Source organism: Stenella coeruleoalba (genome assembly GCF_951394435.1).
Source record: "Stenella coeruleoalba genome assembly, contig: scaffold_296, whole genome shotgun sequence".
Classification (NCBI taxonomy): domain Eukaryota; kingdom Metazoa; phylum Chordata; class Mammalia; order Artiodactyla; family Delphinidae; genus Stenella; species Stenella coeruleoalba.
The window spans coordinates 118,312-139,071 of record NW_027646468.1 but is presented as its reverse complement, the minus strand read 5'-3'; the positions used below and the strand labels follow the sequence as shown (position 1 = coordinate 139,071).

Genomic DNA, 20,760 nt, shown 5'->3' with positions numbered 1-20,760 from the left:
CTTTTCTATGGTGACAGTGTGGTATACTGTTCCCCCGCCAAGATTATTAGCTCCCCTCTGGGTGCAGTAAGTCCTGCAAGCAGTAGTCTACTCTTTTGGGACACACTCTTGTTGTTTTATGAGAGAAACTCCAGGTCAAGTGATGTTCACACGAGTCGTCATGGTGCCCTGTTGCCCCCGGTTATCTCTCTGGATGTTGGAGTTGGAGGGCCTCCTCACTCGAGGTCGGTGTGCCCACGGAGCGAACCCTGCAACTTCAGGGCATGGTTGGTGGTTAGGATCACCACGTGGGGTCCTTTTCCCTTAGGAGGGAGGTGGCCTTTTGGGCTGCTGATTTCCAGGTTTTTAGATACCGCCAGTATCTTGGCCAGATGTGGCAGTGGGCCAAGCCCCTTAGTGACCGTAGTTTATCCTACCTGGATGGCATTCTTGCATTGTTCCATTTCAAGTGGTCCCAGTTTTTGCACTAATTCTCCAATGGCGATTCACCTTTCACCGGGAATGTAAAGGTCAAAGAGTTTAGCTAAATTAGGGAGTTCCAGGGCAAGGGTCTGAATTGACTGCTCTTTCCATTCTTGAAAGGCCACTTCTGGATTCTATTCAAAAGGATCATCATCTTTTCCTTTCAGTGTTTCATATAGAGGCCCAGCTAGTAGACTGTAGCTAGGGATCCAGAAGCAGCAAACCCTGGCCTCCCCAGGAACCCCTAAGCTGTCTTCTAGTTTTAGAAAGGGGTAAGGCTGAAAATGGTTTCTTCCCTTTCCTGGGATGGGCTTCTCTGACCTTCTGTGAGAATGAAGCCCAGGCAGGTCACCGCAGTCTGTGATATTTGAGCTTTTTCTTGGACAACTTCTATCCTTTATTGGCTTGGTAGTTCAGAGGCCTCCTTAGTAGGGCTGGTGATCAGAATGTCATCTGCATATTGAAGGAGGGTTTCCTTTTCCAGAGGTAGAACTTTTAGGTCTTTAGCTAAGCTTTCCCCAAAGATGGTGTGGGAATTTTTGCACCCTTGGGGCCAGACGGCCCGGAAGTATTGTTTTAGTTGTATGTTGAGTCCTGCCACTCACAAGCCAAAATTTCTTGTGACTCTGGGACTAATGGAATACAAAAGAAGGCATCATTGAAGACTAATACAGAATACCATGTCCTGGTGGTTGGTAGAATGACCAGCAGGGTGTAGGAATTAGGAGCAACTGGAGGTATATCCTCGGTGGCTTCACTGACTGTCCTGACATCCTTTACCAGGTCCCCAGTGGCCCATGGGGCTCTCGTGGTCAGACCAATCCCAGAATATGGAGCTCACCTGGGCAGGTACCCCACCCCCACCCCAGCCCACGGGGCTCTCGTGGTCAGGCCCCTCCCAGGATACAGAGCTACCCTTGCAGGTACCGTGGCAGGGCTGGGCACACAGGAACCGTGCACATAGCCCTCATTGCAGAGCACCCCCAGCTCACCTGTCGCTCAGAGCTGACACAGAGCACCTCAGAGCAGGACTTGAACTAACAAACAGCAGCTGCGACAGGTCTGTGACCCTGGGCATCACTCCGTGAGGCCTCCCTCCACCTGGTCTTCCAGAGACTTCCACTGCAACCAGGGCACCAGGCCTCTGTCTCCAACCACCACCCACCCCTCCTCTGCCTGACTCCTGGGTTCCTCTCATTAGGAGAGGGTTTTCTTGAAGTTGTCTCCCACTCATGGGCCAGATAAAATGATTAGAAAACAAGCCAAAGCTGCAGCCCCTTGTCTATCCTGACTCTCAGGAGCCCACACCTGTTCCTTGGACCTGGCCGGTTCAGCAAGTTCCATTTTCTGCAACTGTGAGCCCCTGAGGGGTGATGATTGGCTGAGCTGGGCAGCCTTACCGTGCCGGCCAGCCCTCCCCAGGTGTGCCTGGGTTGAGATCAATATAAATACCACTCCAGGCAGCAAGAGCCCCTGCAGCCGTGCCTGACGCCATTTTCTCTGCCCTGTCAGCAGTCTCGGGGCTGGGCTGGTGGGAGGGAGTGAGAGGCCACGGCTTTGTGGGTGGCCCAGTGTGAGTGGGGCTCTGCTGGACTTTCTGCAGCAGTTGCCAGGCTGCCACCTGCTAAAGAAGAGGATGTGTCACCCATACCTGCTGCTGGAATTTCTCCCTGGGCAGAGGTGAGGAAGGAAAAAAGCAGTGGGAGCAGGGACAGGACGGGTATCTCAGGCAGGGAAATGGAAATCTTCCAGAAGAGCACCCAGGGCCAGGACCATCCTGGCTGGCCTGCAGGCACCAAGTCGGCCGGCATGCTGTCACTCGTGTGGCTCTATGGCCCTTCCTCTAGGCTTTCAAGTCCTTGTATATATTCAGGTGTTTTACCTGGGACGGGTGGGAATAGTTCAGCAGCAACTGGCCTGGGGCTCAGCTCACGTTTACTCACAGATGCCTCGGCACGGTGCCCCAGCTTTGCAATGAGGACGCTTGTTGCGTGGGGGCTGCTGGCTGAATGGGAGACGATTCCCCACCACTGACCAACTTCAGAATTGTTTACAACTGGAGCAAGTGCCCTGATACGGTTTTCCTCTGTGGAACTGGTGGGTTCTGTGTTTTTTTTCTCTTTTTCGTTTTTGGTTCAAGGTAGATTTTATTCCTCTTTTTTGTATTTACAGATATAAGCATGGAAATAATTTATTCATATAAATACATGTATGTGCAGGGAATAATTGTTTTTTCTGTTTTATTTTTTAAATTTTACTTCTTTTTAATTTTGAATTTTATTTTATATTTTTATACAGCAGGTTCTTATTGGTTATCTATTTTATACATATAAATGTATACATGCCAATCCCAGTCTCTCAACTCCTCCCACCACCACCCCCCCAACAGCTTTCCCCCCTTGTTGTCCATACGTTTGTTGTCTACATCTGTTGCTCTATTTATGCCTTGCAAAATGGTTAATCTGTACAGTTTTTCTAGGTTCCACATATATGCATGAATATACAAGATTTGTTTTTCTCTTTCTGACTTACTTCACTCTGTATGACAGTCTCTAGATCCATCGACGTCTCTACAAATGACCCAATTTCATTCCTTTTCATGGCTTAGTAATATTCCATTTTATATATGTACCACAGCTTTATGCATTCGTCTGTCTGTGGGCATTTAGGTTGCTTCCATTACCTCGATATTGTAAATAGTGATGCAATGAACATTGCGGTGAATGACTCTTTTTGATTTATGGTTTTGTCTGGGTATATGTCCAGTACTGGGATTGCTGTATCATATGGTAATTCTATTGTTAGTTTCTTAAGAAATTCCATATTGCTCTCCATAATGACTGTATCAATTTATATTCCCAACAATAGTGGAAGAGGGTTCCTTTTCTCCACACCATTTCCAGCATTTTTTGTTTGTAGATTTTCAATGATGCCTATTCTACCAGGTGTGAGGTGATACCTCATTGTTGAATCCATTTCGTTGAGCAAGGGGTAGCTCTTGTCTATTACATATTTGGCTTATGGAACGGTATTTGTGCTAATTTCAAACTCTGCTTTTATGCAGCACCCCAACTCACCTTCCCCCTTAAGCAGGCATAAGTTGGTTTTCTAAACTTGAGACCCTGTTCTGTTTTGTAATTCAGTTCATGTGTAGCCAAGTTCACATTCCGTGTATTAGTGATACCTTATGATGTTTCTTTTTCTGTGTGACTTATTTCACTTAGAATCATTGTGCCTCAATGCACTCATTATGCTGGTACGGGCCTGGTGACATAGATTTCATTGCTGAGTGGTATTCTGTTGTACATAAGTACCGCAACTTCTTTATCCATTATTTGCTCTCTGGGATATTTAACTTGTGCCGTAGAAGAGATTTCTGTAAAAAGAGCCATCCCAAATTTTGGGGTTGCTGTGTCTTTCTGATATTAATTTCCCTAAGCTATAGGACCATAAGTGGAAGTGCCCTAGGCTCTGTTGCTTTGTTTTTTAGATGTTTCAGGAAACACCATACACATCTCCCGAGTGTCTGTTGGCAACTTACATCCCGCCCATCAGCATAACAAGGCTTCCAGTTCTCCATGGCCTGTCCTGCCTTTCTGGGTTTTACACTTTTTTCAGATGGCTCTTTTGACCGGGGGGAAGTGAGACTTCATTGTAGTGCAGATTTCCTTTGCAAGCTTGCTTGGTTGGCCAAAAAGGGCGTATGCGTTTTTTCCTGAATATATTCAGGAAAAAATGCATACGCCCTTTTGGCACAGTGCATCATTGTGGACGTTCTGCCTCTTTTCCTATGCTTTCAATGCAATTCCAGTCTACCTCCTGAAATCGGTATCCTGCAATTCTGCCCCGCATTCAAGTCCTCTTGGCAGCCTTACTTCAGTATATTTTTGGACGATAGCTGTCATTTATAACTATGCAGGTTTGTGAATTACAGAGACCCTGAGCTCCTTTCTTCAACTCGATTTCTTTTGAGCTGGCCGCGACACCGCAGGATGGCTTCAGGCCCTAATCTGGTTCCGGCACGGCACGCTGAGCCTTTGGTTATTTCCTCTTCCTGGTGGGAAATGAGAGTTAAATTTGCCCGTCCAGACACCTCCAGCTAGTCTCTCATTGGTTCTCCCTATTCCTGTTCATCTTCCGCAGAAATTGCAAACTGGGCCAAACAGGAGGTTAAAGGCGCTGACTCTCCAAGTCGGGAGAGTGTTAGTAAAGGGTCTGAAATGTTGCACCCGAGTACCAGGGGAGGAAAACTGAGACATATTTGAACACGTCTCCCGTTCACACGGTTGATCATACTTCGGTTCCACATGCATGTTTTAGCTGAAGGAAGAATACCTTAAACCTGGAGAGTTGAGACCCGTGTAATGGGTACCATGCAATATGACTTCAAAGGGTCTTCATTTGCTCACCGAACCTCTCCAATCCTATCACTGCTGCGTTCATGCCCCTGTACACATGCTTGATTCTCTTTCGGAGACATAGCAATCCATAGGTTTTAAGATACTTACTAGTCAGGTACATTCTTAGGCGTTTAATATGCGGTGTTGAGTCCATTTCGTTGAGCAAGGAGTAGCTCTTGTCTATTCCATATTTGACTTAAGGAACTTTATCTGTGCTCATTTCAATCTCTGGTTTTATGCAGCACCCCAACTCACCTTTACCCTTAAGCAAGCATAAGTTGGTTTTCTAAATTTGAGACCCTGTTCTGTTCTGTAATTCAGTTCCTGTGTAGCCAAGTTTACATTCCGTGTATTACTGATATCTTATGATGTTTCTTTTTCTGTGTGACTTACTTCAGTTAGAATCATCATACCTGAATCCACTCATTGTGCTGCTAAGGGCCTGATGACACAGATTTCATTGCTGAGTGATATTGCTTTGTAAGTAAATACCACAACTTCTTTATCCATTTTTCACTTTCTGCGATGTTGAACTTGTACTGTAAACGAGGTTCTTGTCAACAGAGCCGTTCCAAACTTTGGGGTGGCTGTGTCTTTTTGATTTTAATTTCCCTAAGCTATAGGACCATAAGTGGAAGTGCCCTAGGTTCTGTTGCTTTGTTTTTTAGATGTTTCAGGAAACACCATACACTTCTCCCAAGTGGTTGTTGGCAATTTACATCCCGCCCATCAGCATAACAAGGCTCCCAGTTCTCCATGGCCTGTCCTGCCTTTCTGGATTTTACACTTTTTTCAGATGGCCCTTTTGACCGGGGGTAAGTGAGACTTCATTGTAGTGCAGATTTCCTTTGCAAGCTTGCTTGGTTGGCCAAAAAGGGCGTATGCGTTTTTTCCTGAATATATTCAGGAAAAAACGCATACGCCCTTTTTGGCCAAGTGCATCATTGTGGACGTTCTGCCTCTTTTCCTATGCTTTCAATGCAATTCCAGTCTACCTCCTGAAATCGGTTTCCTGCAATTGTGCCCCGCTTTCAAGTCCTCTTGGCAGCCTTACTTCAGTATATTTTTGGACGATAGCTGTCATTTATAACTCTGCAGGTTTGTGAATTACAGTGCCCCTGAGCTCCTTTCTTCAACTCGCTTTCTTTTGAGCTGGCCACAACACCGCAGGTTGGCTTCAGGCCATAATCTGGTTCCGTTACGGCACCTTGAGCCTTTGGTTATTTCCTCTTCCTGGTGGGAAATGAGAGTTAAATTTGCCCGTCCAGACACCTCCAGCTAGCCTCTCATTGGTTCTCGCTATTCCTGTTCATCTTCCGCAGAAATTGCAAACTGGGCCAAACAGGAGGTTAAAGGCGCTGACTCTCCAAGTGGGGAGAGAGTTAGAAAAGGGTCTGGAATGTTGCACCCGAGTACCAGGGGAGGAAAACTGAGACATATTTGAACACGTCTCCCTTTCACATGGTTGATCATACTTGGGTTCCACATGCATGTTTTAGCTGAAGGAAGAATAACTTAAACCTGGAGAGTTGAGACCCGTGGAATGGGTACCATGCAATATGACTTCAAAGGGTCTTCATTTGCTCACCGAACCTCTCCAATCCTATCACTGCTGCGTTTATGCCCCTGTACACATGCTTGATTCTCTTTCGGAGACATAGCAATCCATAGGTTTTACGATACTTACTAGTCAGGTACATTCTTAGGCGTTTAATATGCGGTGTTGAGTCCATTTCGTTGAGCAAGGAGTAGCTCTTGTCTATTCCATATTTGACTTAAGGAACTTTATCTGTGCTCATTTCAATCTCTGGTTTTATGCAGCACCCCAACTCACCTTTACCCTTAAGCAAGCATAAGTTGGTTTTCTAAATTTGAGACCCTGTTCTGTTCTGTAATTCAGTTCCTGTGTAGCCAAGTTTACATTCCGTGTATTACTGATATCTTATGATGTTTCTTTTTCTGTGTGACTTATTTCAGTTAGAATCATCATACCTGAATCCACTCATTGTGATGTTAAGGACCTGATGACCTAGATTTCATTGCTGAGTGATATTGCTTTGTAAGTAAATACCACAACTTCTTTATCCATTTTTCACTTTCTGCGATGTTGAACTTGTACTGTAAACGAGGTTCTTGTAAACAGAGGCGTCCCAAACTTTGGGGTGGCTTTGTCTTTTTGATTTTAATTTCCCTAAGCTATAGGACCATAAGTGGCAGTGCCCTAGGCTCTGTTGCTTTGTTTATTAGATGTTTCAGGAAACACCATACACTTCTCCCGAGTGTCTGTTGGCAATTTACATCCCGCCCATCAGCATAACAAGGCTCCCAGTTCTCCATGGCCTGTCCTGCCTTTCTGGATTTTACACTTTTTTCAGATGGCCCTTTTGACCGGGGGGAAGTGAGACTTCATTGTAGTGCAGATTTCCTTTGCAAGCTTGCTTGGTTGGCCAAAAAGGGCGTATGCGTTTTTTCCTGAATATATTCAGGAAAAAACGCATACGCCCTTTTTGGCCAAGTGCATCATTGTGGACGTTCTGCCTCTTTTCCTATGCTTTCAATGCAATTCCAGTCTACCTCCTGAAATCGGTTTCCTGCAATTCTGCCCTGCTTTCAAGTCCTCTTGGCAGCCTTACTTCAGTATATTTTTCGATGATAGCTGTCATTTATAACTCTGCAGGTTTGTGAATTACAGTGCCCCTGAGCTCCTTTCTTCAACTCGCTTTCTTGTGACCTGGCCGCAACACCGCAGGATGGCTTCAGGCCCTAATCTGGTTCCGGTACGGCACGCTGAGCCTTTGGTTATTTCCTCTTCCTGGTGGGAAATGAGAGTTAAATTTGCCCGTCCAGACACCTCCAGCTAGCCTCTCATTGGTTCTCGCTATTCCTGTTCATCTTCCGCAGAAATTGCAAACTGGGCCAAACAGGAGGTTAAAGGCGCTGACTCTCCAAGTGGGGAGAGTGTTAGTAAAGCATCTGGAATGTTGCACCCGAGTACCAGGGGAGGAAAACTGAGACATATTTGAACACGTCTCCCGTTCACATGGTTGATCATACTTGGGTTCCACATGCATGTTTTAGCTGAAGGAAGAATACCTTAAACCTGGAGAGTTGAGACCCGTGGAATGGGTACCATGCAATATGACTTCAAAGGGTCTTCATTTGCTCACCGAACCTCTCCAATCCTATCACTGCTGCGTTTATGCCCCTGTACACATGCTTGATTCTCTTTTGGAGACATAGCAATCCATAGGTTTTACGATACTTACTAATCAGGTACATTAGGCGTTTAATATGCGGTGTTGAGTCCATTTCGTTGAGCAAGGAGTAGCTCTTGTCTATTCCATATTTGACTTAAGGAACTTTATCTGTGCTCATTTCAATCTCTGGTTTTATGCAGCACCCCAACTCACCTTTACCCTTAAGCAAGCATAAGTTGGTTTTCTAAATTTGAGACCCTGTTCTGTTCTGTAATTCAGTTCCTGTGTAGCCAAGTTTACATTCCGTGTATTACTGATATCTTATGATGTTTCTTTTTCTGTGTGACTTACTTCAGTTAGAATCATCATACCTGAATCCACTCATTGTGATGCTAAGGGCCTGATGACATAGATTTCATTGCTGAGTGATATTGCTTTGTAAGTAAATACCACAAATTCTTTATCCATTTTTCACTTTCTGCGATGTTGAACTTGTACTGTAAACGAGGTTCTTGTAAACAGAGCCGTTCCAAACTTTGGGGTGGCTGTGTCTTTTTGATTTTAATTTCCCTAAGCTATAGGACCATAAGTGGAAGTGCCCTAGGTTCTGTTGCTTTGTTTTTTAGATGTTTCAGGAAACACCATACACTTCTCCTGAGTGGTTGTTGGCAATTTACATCCCGCCCATCAGCATAACAAGGCTCCCAGTTCTCCATGGCCTGTCCTGCCTTTCTGGATTTTACACTTTTTTCAGATGGCCCTTTTGACCGGGGGGAAGTGAGACTTCATTGTAGTGCAGATTTCCTTTGCAAGCTTGCTTGGTTGGCCAAAAAGGGCGTATGCGTTTTTTCCTGAATATATTCAGGAAAAAACGCATACGCCCTTTTTGGCCAAGTGCATCATTGTGGACGTTCTGCCTCTTTTCCTATGCTTTCAATGCAATTCCAGTCTACCTCCTGAAATCGGTTTCCTGCAATTCTGCCCCGCTTTCAAGTCCTCTTGGCAGCCTTACTTCAGTGTATTTTTGGACGATAGCTGTCATTTATAACTCTGCAGGTTTGTGAATTACAGTGCCCCTGAGCTCCTTTCTTCAACTCGTTTTCTTGTGAGCTGGCTGCAACACCGCTGGATGGCTTCAGGCCCTAATCTGGTTCTGGCACGGCATGCTGAGCCTTTGGTTATTTCCTCTTCCTGGTGGGAAATGAGAGTTAAATTTGCCCGTCCAGACACCTCCAGCTAGTCTCTCATTGGTTCTCGCTATTCCTGTTCATCTTCCGCAGAAATTGCAAACTGGGCCAAACAGGAGGTTAAAGACGCTGACTCTCCAAGTCGGGAGAGTGTTAGTAAAGCGTCTGGAATGTTGCATCTGAGTACCACGGGAGGAAAACTGAGACATATTTGAACACGTCTCCCGTTCACACGGATGATCATACTCTGGGTTCCACATGCATGTTTTAGCTGAAGGAAGAATACCTAAAACCTGGGTAGTTGAAACCCGTGGAATGGGTACCATGCAATATGACTTCAAAGGGTCTTCATTTGCTCACCGAACCTCTCCAATCCTATCACTGCTGCGTTTATGCCCCTGTACACATGCTTGATTCTCTTTCGGAGACATAGCAATCCATAGGTTTTAAGATACTTACTAGTCAGGTACATTCTTAGGCGTTTAATATGCGGTGTTGAGTCCATTTCGTTGAGCAAGGAGTAGCTCGTCTATTCCATATTTTGCTTAAGGAACTTTATCTGTGCTCATTTCAATCTCTGGTTTTATGCAGCACCCCAACTCACCTTTACCCTTAAGCAAGCATAAGTTGGTTTTCTAAATTTGAGACCCTGTTCTGTTCTGTAATTCAGTTCCTGTGTAGCCAAGTTTCCATTCCGTGTATTAGTGATATCTTATGATGTTTCTTTTTCTGTGTGACTTATTTCAGTTAGAATCATCATACCTGAATCCACTCATTGTGCTGCTAAGGGCCTGATGACATAGATTTCATTGCTGAGTGATATTGCTTTGTAAGTAAATACCACAGCTTCTTTATCCATTTTTCATTTTCTGCGATGTTGAATTTGTACTGTAAACGAGGTTCTTGTAAACAGAGGCGTCCCAAACTTTGGGGTGGCTGTGTCTTTTTGATTTTAATTTCCCTAAGCTATAGGACCATAAATGGAAGTGCCCTAGGCTCTGTTGCTTTGTTTTTTCGATGTTTCAGGAAACACCATACATTTCTCCCGAGTGTCTGTTGGCAATTTACATCCCGCCGATCAGCATAACAAGGCTCCCAGTTCTCCATGGCCTGTCCTGCCTTTCTGGATTTTACACTTTTTTCAGATGGCCCTTTTGACCGGGGGGAAGTGAGACTTCATTGTAGTGCAGATTTCCTTTGCAAGCTTGCTTGGTTGGCCAAAAAGGGCGTATGCGTTTTTTCCTGAATATATTCAGGAAAAAACGCATACGCCCTTTTTGGCCAAGTGCATCATTGTGGACGTTCTGCCTCTTTTCCTATGCTTTCAATGCAATTCCAGTCTACCTCCTGAAATCGGTTTCCTGCAATTCTGCCCCGCTTTCAAGTCCTCTTGGCAGCCTTACTTCAGTATATTTTTGGACGATAGCTGTCATTTATAACTCTGCAGGTTTGTGAATTACAGTGCCCCTGAGCTCCTTTCTTCAACTCGTTTTCTTGTGAGCTGGCCGCAACACCGCTGGATGGCTTCAGGCCCTAATCTGGTTCCGGCACGGCATGCTGAGCCTTTGGTTATTTCCTCTTTCTGGTGGGAAATGAGAGTTAAATTTGCCCGTCCAGACACCTCCAGCTAGTCTCTCATTGGTTCTCCCTATTCCTGTTCATCTTCCGCAGAAATTGCAAACGGGGCCAAACAGGAGGTTAAAGGTGGTGACTCTCCAAGTGGGGAGAGTGTTAGTAAAGCGTCTGGAATGTTGCACCCGAGTACCAGGGGAGGAAAACTGAGACATATTTGAACACGTCTCTCGTTCACACGGTTGATCATACTCTGGGTTCCACATGCATGTTTTAGCTGAAGGAAGAATACCTTAAACCTGGAGAGTTGAGACCCGTGTAATGGGTACCATGCAATATGACTTCAAAGGGTCTTCATTTGCTCACCGAACCTCTCCAATCCTATCACTGCTGCGTTTATGCCCCTGTACACACGCTTGATTCTCTTTTGGAGACATAGCAATCCATAGGTTTTAAGATACTTACTAGTCAGGTATATTCTTAGGCGTTTAATATGGGGTGTTGAGTCCATTTCGTTGAGCAAGGAGTAGCTCTTGTCTATTCCATATTTGGCTTAAGGAACTTTATCTGTGCTCATTTCAATCTCTGGTTTTATGCAGCACCCCAACTCACCTTCCCCCTTAAGCAAGCATAAGTTGGTTTTCTAAACATGAGACACTGTTCTGTTTTGTAATTCAGTTCATGTGTAGCCAAGTCGACATTCTGTGTATTAATGATACCTTATGATGTTTCTTTTCTGTGTGACTTATTTCAGTTCGAATCATCATACCTGAATGCACTCATTATGCTGCTTCGGGCCTGATTACATAGATTTCATTGTTGAGTGATATTGCATTGTACGTAAGTACCACAAGTTCTTTATCCATTTTTTACTTTCTGCGATATTGAACTTGTACCGTAAACGAGGTTCTTGTAAACAGAGCCGTGCCAAACTTTGGGGTGGCTGTGTCTTTTTGATTTTAATTTCCCTAAGCTATAGGACCATAAGTGGAAGTGCCCTAGGCTCTGTTGCTTTGTTTTTTAGATGTTTCAGGAAACACCATACACTTCTCCAGAGTGGCTCTTGGCAATTTACATCCCACCCATCAGCATAACAAGGCTCCCAGTTCTCCATGGCCTGTCGTGCCTTTATGGATTTTACACTTTTTTCAGATGGCCCTTTTGACCAGGTGGAAGTGAGACTTCATTGTAGTGCAGATTTCCTTTGCAAGCTTGCTTGGTTGGCCAAAAAGTGCGTATGCGTTTTTTCCTGAATATATTCAGGAAAAAACGCATACGCCCTTTTTGGCCAAGTGCATCATTGTCGAGTTTCTGACTCTCTTCATATGCTTTCAATGCAATTCCAGTCTACCTCCTGAAATCGGTTTCCTGCAATTCTGCCTTGCTTTCAATGCCTCTTCATAGCCTTACCTCAATATATTTTTTAAAAATAGTTGGCCTTTATAACTGTGCAGGTTTTTGAATTGCAGTGGCCCTTAGGTCCATTTTTTAGCTCTTATTTTTGTGGTCTTGCCCCGTAACCACAGGATTCCTTGAAGCCCTATTTTTCTTCTGGGGCACCTTGCTGTGCCTTTGGTTAATTCTTCTTACTGATGTGATATTAGAGTGACATGTGCCCATTGAAACCGCTACAGCTAGTTTCTCACTGGTTCCCCCTATTCCCATTCATCCTCTGCACTAACTGCAGACTGTGCGATACCAGAACTTAAAGGCATTGACTCCATGTGGGGATGTTGTTAGTAAAGCGGCTGGAATGTCGATCCGGAGCCCCAGGAGAGGAAAAATGAGGTGCGTTTTAGAAACCTTTCCCGATCATATGGTATACCAGTCGCTGGGTTTCCCAAGCATGGTTTAGCTGTAGGAAGATTCCCTTCAACCTGGAGTGTTGGGACCCTTGGACTGAGTAGCATGAAGTATTGCATTAAACTTTCGGCACTTGCTCACCAAAGCTCACCAATCCTGTCAGCCCCAAGTGTCCAGCCTTATGTCTTATCCAGCTGTGGGTTTATATGTGGTCAATCCAGGTTGCATCACAGCCCCTGAGCGAATTTTGTAAGAATTTTTCTCTCTTTCATTGTTTCAGCGTTTTGTTTTTAAAATTTATTTCTATAATGGGGTTTAGCTCCTTTTCACTGCTGTGTTTGTGCCGCTCTGCACACACTTGATTCCCTTATGGAGATATATCAATACATGGGTTTTAAGATTCTTATTCCTCAGATATATTTCTCTGCGGTGTATAGGGTGTGTTGAGGCCTGTTCATTGAGCAAGGTGTAGATCTTGTCTAATACCTATTTGGTTTATTGAATGGTATCTGTGCTAATTTCAAACTCTGGTTTTATGCATCACCCCACCTCTCCTTTCCCCTTAAGCTGACATAAGTGTGTTTTCTAAATGTGAGACACTGTTCTGTTCTGTAATTCATTTCTTGTGCAGCCATATTTACCCTCCCTCTATAAGTGATATCTTATGATATGTTTCTTTTTCTGTTTGACTTATTTCAAGTAGTATTATCGGACCTAAATCCACTCTTTATCCTTCTACTAGCCTTATTACATTGATTTCATGGTGAAGAGATATTCCATTGTACATAAGTACCACATCTTCTTTATCCATTGTTCTCTTTCCTGGGATATTTAAGGTGTACTGAAGTTGAGGTTCTTGTAAACAGAGTAGCCCTAAACTGTGGTGTGCTTGTGTCTTGTTGATTTTTAGACTTCCCTAGATATACTCCCATGATTGGAAGTGTCCTATGCTCTGTAGCTCTGTTTTTTAGATGATTTAGGAACCACCATACACTTCTCCAGAGTGGCTCTCGGCAGTTCACACACTGCCCATCAGCGTATAAAGGCTCCCTGTTCTCCATGGCCTGTCCTGCATTTCTGGTTTTTACAATTTTTTAGGATGGCCCTTTTGACCGGTGGGAAGTGAGACTTCTTTGTTGTGCACATTTGCATTGCTTGCTTGCTTCGTTGCCCATAAAGTGCGTATGCGTTTTTTCCTGGATATAATCAGGAAAAAACGCATACGCCTTTTTGGGCCAACTGCATCATTGTCGAAATTCTGCCGCTTTTCATGTGCGTTAAAGACGAGTCCAATCTATCTCTTGAAATCTGTTTCTTGCAATTCTGTCTTGCATTCAGATCCTCTTCTTTGCCTTACCTCAACATATTTTTGGACGTTAGTTTTCATTTATAACTCTGCAGGTTTGTGAATTGCAGTGACCCTGAGCTCCATTTTTTAAGTTGCTCTTTTGTGAGCTGGCCTCAAACCCACAGGATTGCTTCAGGCCCTATTTTGGCTCCGGCGAGGCAGGCTGAGCCTTTCTTTAATTCTTATTCTTAATGGGAAATTAGAGTGATATGTGCCCGTCCAAACCCCTACAACTCTTCTCTCATTGGTTCCCCCTCTTCCCGTTCATCCTCCTCACAATTTGCAAAATGTGTGAAACAGAAGTTTAAATGTGCTGATTCTCCAAGTGGGGAGATTCTAAGTAGCGTGGCTGGAATGGTGAACAGGAGCACCAGGAGAGGATAAATGAGGTGCATTTTAGACACATCTCCCGATCACATGGTGTACAGTCCTCTGGGTTTTCCATGCATGTTTTAGCTGTAGGAAGATCCCTTGAACCTGCAGATTTGGGACCCATTGAATGGGTACCAGGTAGTATTACTTTAAAGGGTGTGCATTTCCTCACCCAACCTCACATTTCTCTTAGTGCAAACAGTTTCCAGCCTTATGTCTCATCCTGCTGTGGGTCTAGATGTGTTCAATCCATGTTGCATCACCGTCCCTGAGGAAAAGTTGTAAGAGGTTTTCTCTGTCTCTCTGTCGTTTATTTTTTTCAATTTATTACTATATTGGTTACAGCTGATTTTCAAAGCTCTGTTTCTTGCTGCTGTACATCCACTTGATTCACGTACAGAGAGACATCAATAAATTCTTTTTCAGATTCTTACCAGTCGTATATATTCTTTTCCGGTGACTTGAGTGTGCTGAGTGCAGTTCTTTTAGCTACCGTGTAGGCCTTGTTGATTATCAGTTTGGTATTTGGAATGGTATCTTTGCTAATTTCAACCTCCTGGATGATGCCTCACCCCTCCCCACCTTTCCCGTTTAGCAGCCTTATGCGTGTTTTCTACATATTTGACTATGTTTTTGTTTTGTAATTTATTTCATGTGTAGCCATTTTGGATTCCACCTTTAAGTGATATCTTATGATATGTGTCTTTTTCTTTTTGAATTCTGTCACTTAGAATGATCATACGTAACTCCTCCGGAGTCGTTACAACTGGCCATATTTCATTGATTTCCAGGCTGAATAATATTCCACTCTACCTAAGTACCACATCTCTATCCATTTTTTCCCTCCAGAGACATTTAAGTTATATCCTAGTCGAGGATCTTTTAAACAGAGAGGGGGTAAACATTGGGGTGCCTGTGTCCTCTCGATTTTTGTTTTTCCCAAGATATACGCCCATGAGTGCAAGTGCCCTATGCTCTGTAGCTCATTTTTTAGATGCTTTAGTAAACACAATACACTTCTCCAGAATGGCCGTTGGCAATATACATTTCCACTATAAGTCTCACAGGGCTCCCTCTTCTCGTTGCCCTGTCCTGCATTTCTGTTGTTTACGCTTTATGAGGATGGCTCTTCTGACTGATGCGAAGTGATATCTTTTGTAGTATTGACTTCCAGTGCCCACCTGTTTGGTTGGCTAAAAAAGTGTATGCCCTTTTCTTGAATATATACAGAAAAGAACGCATACACCCTTTTTGGCCAACTGCAATGTTGGCAATGTTGGCAATGTTCAGCTCCTTTTCTTGTGCTTAATGGCGAGTCCTTTCTACCTCCTCAAATCCCTTTCCTGCCATTCTCCCTTGCTTACAAGTCCTTTTCTCTGACTTTCCTCAAGACATTTTTCAGTGATGGATATTTTCAACTCTGCAGTTTTGTGAATTTTACTGCCCCTGAGTTCCATTGTTCAACTTGTGTTTATGGGAACTGGACACAAAGCAGCGGGATTTCCTCAAGCCCTATACTGTTTCCATGGGCAACCCTAGCCTTTGGTCAATTCGTCTTCCTGATTGGAAATGTGCCTGTCTGAACACCTAGGACTTGTCTCTCATTGTTCCTCATCCTTCCGCTTCATCCTCTGGACAAATTCCAAACTGTACGCAACAGGATGTTGACAGTGCTGACATCTCCAAGTGGGGAGACTGTTAGTAAAGACGCTGGAGGGGTGAACCCGAGCACCAGGAGATGAGGAGATGAGATGCCTTTTCCAAACTCTTCCCGATCAGACGGTATACCATCCTCTGGGTGTGACAGACATGTTTTAGCAGTAGGAAGAGTCCCATTCATGTAAGGAGAACACCAGGGCTTTTTCAAACTCAGTGTCTCCCCGAAACCCAAACTGGGGAATTTTTTAAGCTACAGCTACACATATGTTCATTAAGGGCCTTGGGAAGTAGGCAGAGTCCAAACTTTAGATGATTGAAGTCTTCAGGGTCAGAAGCACTCACCACCAGCTTCCCTTAGGCTACACTTTAACTGTCATTGATAGATGATGTCAATAAAAATATCTATTCTTTTTCAGATTATTTCCCCTTATAGGTTATTGCAAAATGTTGAGTGTAGTTCCCTGTGCTATACAGTAGTTCCTTGTTGATGATCTATTTTATACATAGCAGTGTGTATGTGTTCATTCCAAACTGTTAATTTATCCCTCCTCCCACCTTTCCCCTTTGGTAATAATAAATTATAAGATTTTATACTTCTCAGAAATGGGGGAGCTGAAAGAGAGGTATCATTTTCAATGGAAAAGCATTTAAAACAAGATTGAAGGTTTAACCAAGATTATTAGCTGTACATCCTTGGAAAGAAATCACTTCGTTTCTCTAATATTGACCTGACAAATAAGACAAACCTTTTCACTGAACTTGCTTATAAAAAGTGATGGAAATATCAAATGGAAGTGTTAAAAACATCTTATTTTACCCGAGCCTTATACACTGTTCTATGTTAACTACAGTTTGGCTCACACATCTGTTCATTGAGGTTACAATAGTCTCAATTTCTGTTACTGATCCTCCAGAGTGGACCCCAACAAGTGTCCCCCTGCCCAGTGTCATTGGGGCCAAGAGATCGAGACTGAGTTTGGTTCACAAGCAAAGGAAACTTTATATTTTGATCAGAGAATGGAGAGGTGAGAGCATGCACTACCCCGTGGGCTGTGGGCTGGGCTGCTGTGTAGAGATCCTGTCAGAGTCAGTGGGAGGGAGGGAGGCGGCGGAGCTCTCGAGGGCCGGGTTGGCTGTAGCTCAGGCTCTATATCGTGGAGTCTGCACTGGGCCCCAGGAGCTGAGGTGTCAACCCAGCCATTCTGCACTAGGAAATCTGGTCTGAAGTGCCGGGTGTGGAACCTCTGCATGCGGGACCCTAGGAGCACGTGAAATTAGACAAAGCACAAAGGATAAAAAAGGTTAGACTTGACTTTATTGCCCAGATTCTATTTTTATCTCCCAGGGATTTTTAATGGGCTTTGCTGGGGACAAACCCCTCCTCTGCCTTTTGTCCCGTTCCTCATTCTTGGAGTGCTGAGGGTGCAGACCCTTCTTCTGTAACTGCTGAGTGCTGAGTTGGGAGCCCTCATACCCTGGGGCGAGGGTCAGAGCTTCTCCCCAGCAGCCTCCCGGTGACGTTGATTGTCCCCAGGACCCCTGCCTCCCTGCTCGTCCACCTGAGCACCAGCATTGGAAGTGTTATAGATTCTAATGACCTTTAAGGGTCCAGGAAAGAGATGTGCAGAGACGCTGTGGGGGCCGGTTTCACCCCGCCCCACATTTGTTCGGCCACCTTAGGCTGACCGTCTCTGCCAGCCTAGATGCTCTGACCAGTAGTCTGCGCTTTCTTCAATTAGGCCCCTGAATTAACGTACAAACAGCACCAGGTGTCAGAGCCCTGCCCGCTCAACTCCCAGACAGTCCAGGGTCAGTGGTGATCAAGGACCATGATGGCTACTGAGTCAACAGCCTTTTGAAGTAAACAGGAGTCCAGCCGGTCTTATTGGCCACCATCATCACGGTGTCTGTAGGCTTTTCTATGGTGACAGTGTGGTATACTGTTCCCCCGCCAAGATTATTAGCTCCCCTCTGGGTGCAGTAAGTCCTGCAAGCAGTAGTCTACTCTTTTGGGACACACTCTTGTTGTTTTATGAGAGAAACTCCAGGTCAAGTGATGTTCACACGAGTCGTCATGGTGCCCTGTTGCCCCCGGTTATCTCTCTGGATGTTGGAGTTGGAGGGCCTCCTCACTCGAGGTCGGTGTGCCCACGGAGCGAACCCTGCAACTTCAGGGCATGGTTGGTGGTTAGGATCACCACGTGGGGTCCTTTTCCCTTAGGAGGGAGGTGGCCTTTTGGGCTGCTGATTTCCAGGTTTTTAGATACCGCCAGTATCTTGGCCAGATGTGGCAGTGGGCCAAGCCCCTTAGTGACCGTAGTTTATCCTACCTGGATGGCATTCTTGCATTGTTCCATTTCAAGTGGTCCTAGTTTTTGCACTAATTCTCCAATGGCGATTCACCTTTCACCGGGAATGTAAAGGTCAAAGAGTTTAGCTAAATTAGGGAGTTCCAGGGCAAGGGTCTGAATTGACTGCTCTTTCCATTCTTGAAAGGCCACTTCTGGATTCTATTCAAAAGGATCATCATCTTTTCCTTTCAGTGTTTCATATAGAGGCCCAGCTAGTAGACTGTAGTTAGGGATCCAGAAGCAGCAAACCCTGGCCTCCCCAGGAACCCCTAAGCTGTCTTCTAGTTTTAGAAAGGGGTAAGGCTGAAAATGGTTTCTTCCCTTTCCTGGGATGGGCTTCTCTGACCTTCTGTGAGAATGAAGCCCAGGCAGGTCACCGCAGTCTGTGATATTTGAGCTTTTTCTTGGACAACTTCTATCCTTTATTGGCTTGGTAGTTCAGAGGCCTCCTTAGTAGGGCTGGTGATCAGAATGTCGTCTGCATATTGAAGGAGGGTTTCCTTTTCCAGAGGTAGAACTTTTAGGCCTTTAGCTAAGCTTTCCCCAAAGATGGTGTGGGAATTTTTGCACCCTTGGGGCCAGACGGCCCGGAAGTATTGTTTTAGTTGTATGTTGAGTCCTGCCACTCACAAGCCAAAATTTCTTGTGACTCTGGGACTAATGGAATACAAAAGAAGGCATCATTGAAGACTAATACAGAATACCATGTCCTGGTGGTTGGTAGAATGACCAGCAGGGTGTAGGAATTAGGAGCAACTGGAGGTATATCCTCGGTGGCTTCACTGACTGTCCTGACATCCTTTACCAGGTCCCCAGCAGCCCATGGGGCTCTCGTGGTCAGACCAATCCCAGAATATGGAGCTCACCTGGGCAGGTACCCCACCCCCACCCCAGCCCACGGGGCTCTCGTGGTCAGGCCCCTCCCAGGATACAGAGCTACCCTTGCAGGTACCGTGGCAGGGCTGGGCACACAGGAACCGTGCACATAGCCCTCATTGCAGAGCACCCCCAGCTCACCTGTCGCTCAGAGCTGACACAGAGCACCTCAGAGCAGGACTTGAACTAACAAACAGCAGCTGCGACAGGTCTGTGACCCTGGGCATCACTCCGTGAGGCCTCCCTCCACCTGGTCTTCCAGAGACTTCCACTGCAACCGGGGCACCAGGCCTCTGTCTCCAACCACCACCCACCCCTCCTCTGCCTGACTCCTGGGTTCCTCTCATTAGGAGAGGGTTTTCTTGAAGTTGTCTCCCACTCATGGGCCAGATAAAATGATTAGAAAACAAGCCAAAGCTGCAGCCCCTTGTCTATCCTGACTCTCAGGAGCCCACACCTGTTCCTTGGACCTGGCCGGTTCAGCAAGTTCCATTTTCTGCAACTGTGAGCCCCTGAGGGGTGATGATTGGCTGACCTGGGCAGCCTTACCGTGCCGGCCAGCCCTCCCCAGGTGTGCCTGGGTTGAGATCAATATAAATACCACTCCAGGCAGCAAGAGCCCCTGCAGCCATGCCTGACGCCATTTTCTCTGCCCTGTCAGCAGTCTCGGGGCTGGGCTGGTGGGAGGGAGTGAGAGGCCACGGCTTTGTGGGTGGCCCAGTGTGAGTGGGGCTCTGCTGGACTTTCTGCAGCAGTTGCCAGGCTGCCACCTGCTAAAGAAGAGGATGTGTCACCCATACCTGCTGCTGGAATTTCTCCCTGGGCAGAGGTGAGGAAGGAAAAAAGCAGTGGGGGCAGGGACAGGACGGGTATCTCAGGCAGGGAAATGGAAATCTTCCAGAAGAGCACCCAGGGCCAGGACCATCCTGGCTGGCCTGCAGGCACCAAGTCGGCCGGCATGCTGTCACTCGTGTGGCTCTATGGCCCTTCCTCTAGGCTTTCAAGTCCTTGTATATATTCAGGTGTTTTACCTGGGACGGGTGGGAATAGTTCAGCAGCAACTGGCCTGGGGCTCAGCTCACGTTTACTCACAGATGCCTCGGCACGGTGCCCCAGCTTTGCAATGAGGACGCTTGTTGCGTGGGGGCTGCTGGCTGAATGGGAGACGATTCCCCACCACTGACCAACTTCAGAATTGTTTACAACTGGAGCAAGTGCCCTGATACGGTTTTCCTCTGTGGAACTGGTGGGTTCTGTGTTTTTTTTCTCTTTTTCGTTTTTGGTTCAAGGTAGATTTTATTCCTCTTTTTTGTATTTACAGATATAAGCATGGAAATAATTTATTCATATAAATACATGTATGTGCAGGGAATAATTGTTTTTTCTGTTTTATTTTTTAAATTTTATTTCTTTTTAATTTTGAATTTTATTTTATATTTTTATACAGCAGGTTCTTATTGGTTATCTATTTTATACATATAAATGTATACATGCCACTCCCAGTCTCTCAACTCCTCCCACCACCACCCCCCC

At 45.3% G+C, this 20,760-nt stretch overlaps 1 long non-coding RNA gene across 5 annotated transcripts in view; it reads left to right on the top strand.

Annotated features, from left to right (window-relative positions):
• The window catches only part of LOC307181087, a 305,406-nt gene that overhangs the window by 178,302 nt on the left and 106,344 nt on the right, over positions 1-20,760 (top strand). For 2 of the 5 annotated variants that reach the window (XR_013825863.1, XR_013825864.1), the window contains exon 1: positions 8,440-8,497. The exons of 1 other annotated variant lie outside the window; for it this stretch is intronic. This is a non-coding gene — a long non-coding RNA (uncharacterized lncRNA). Of the gene's footprint in view, positions 1-6,867; positions 6,922-8,427; positions 8,498-20,760 lie in introns of those variants that run through there. 2 more of the 5 variants (XR_013825861.1, XR_013825862.1) reach the window with 2 other exon arrangements.